This window comes from Micropterus dolomieu, linkage group LG03 (genome assembly GCF_021292245.1).
Source record: "Micropterus dolomieu isolate WLL.071019.BEF.003 ecotype Adirondacks linkage group LG03, ASM2129224v1, whole genome shotgun sequence".
Classification (NCBI taxonomy): Eukaryota; Metazoa; Chordata; class Actinopteri; order Centrarchiformes; family Centrarchidae; genus Micropterus; species Micropterus dolomieu.
In genome coordinates, this window is record NC_060152.1 from 18320272 (window position 1) to 18321122 (window position 851).

Below are 851 nucleotides of genomic sequence, written 5' to 3' on the forward strand. Positions count from 1 at the left end.
ACGGGAAACATTGATGAGGCAAGTGGAGAAGTGGGAATGCCATAACCCTCACATGACACCCAACAAATCATCAGTAGTGGAAGAGTGGGGGATGGCCGATGTGTTCATTTCTGCAAAGGATAAAAGAATGGGTGATTACTCAACTGATAAATGGCGATCACAAATTACATAAAATCCACAGAGATTAGTAATTTTAAAGGGGTCTGGACTAGACTAGGGCTAGAAGATTTGACCTAAACACTTATTCTTTACAGTTCTTTCCATCTTTTAGTGACTGCTGTTCAATCTCATACTTGTTCTAAAGTTTTGGTAGCTGACGCTACAGTAATTTAGCTTAGCCGTTAGCGACTTTAGCTTAGCAGCTAGCGATGGCTTCTCCTTCTCCCTCTCTCTCTCCTACTTTCTCCTGCTCGGTGTGTCAGATGTTCAGTTACTCCTCTGCCTCCTTTAGCGGTAATGGTACGTGTAATAAGTGTAGTTTATTTATAGACATGGAGGCGAGGCTCAGTGATTTAGAAGTCCGGCTCCGCACCTTGGTAGATCAGTCTTTAGCTACTGTAGCTAGCCAGTCCCCGGTAGTCGGTGCTGAACGGCCTGAGTTAGCCTCTGGTAGCCGTCCTCCGGCATCCCCTGTGCAGCCAGGAAAGAGGGGGGGGGCTGGGTGACTGTCCGAAGGAGGAATAGTCGTAAGCATTCAAAGTCCACGGGGCATCATCAACCTGTTCACGTTTCTAACAGATTTTCCCCACTCAGCGACACACCCGCTGAGAAACCAACTCTGATCATTGGCAGCTCCATTTTGAGAAACGTGAAGTTAGCGAAGCCAGCGGCCATAGTTAAGTGCATCCCTG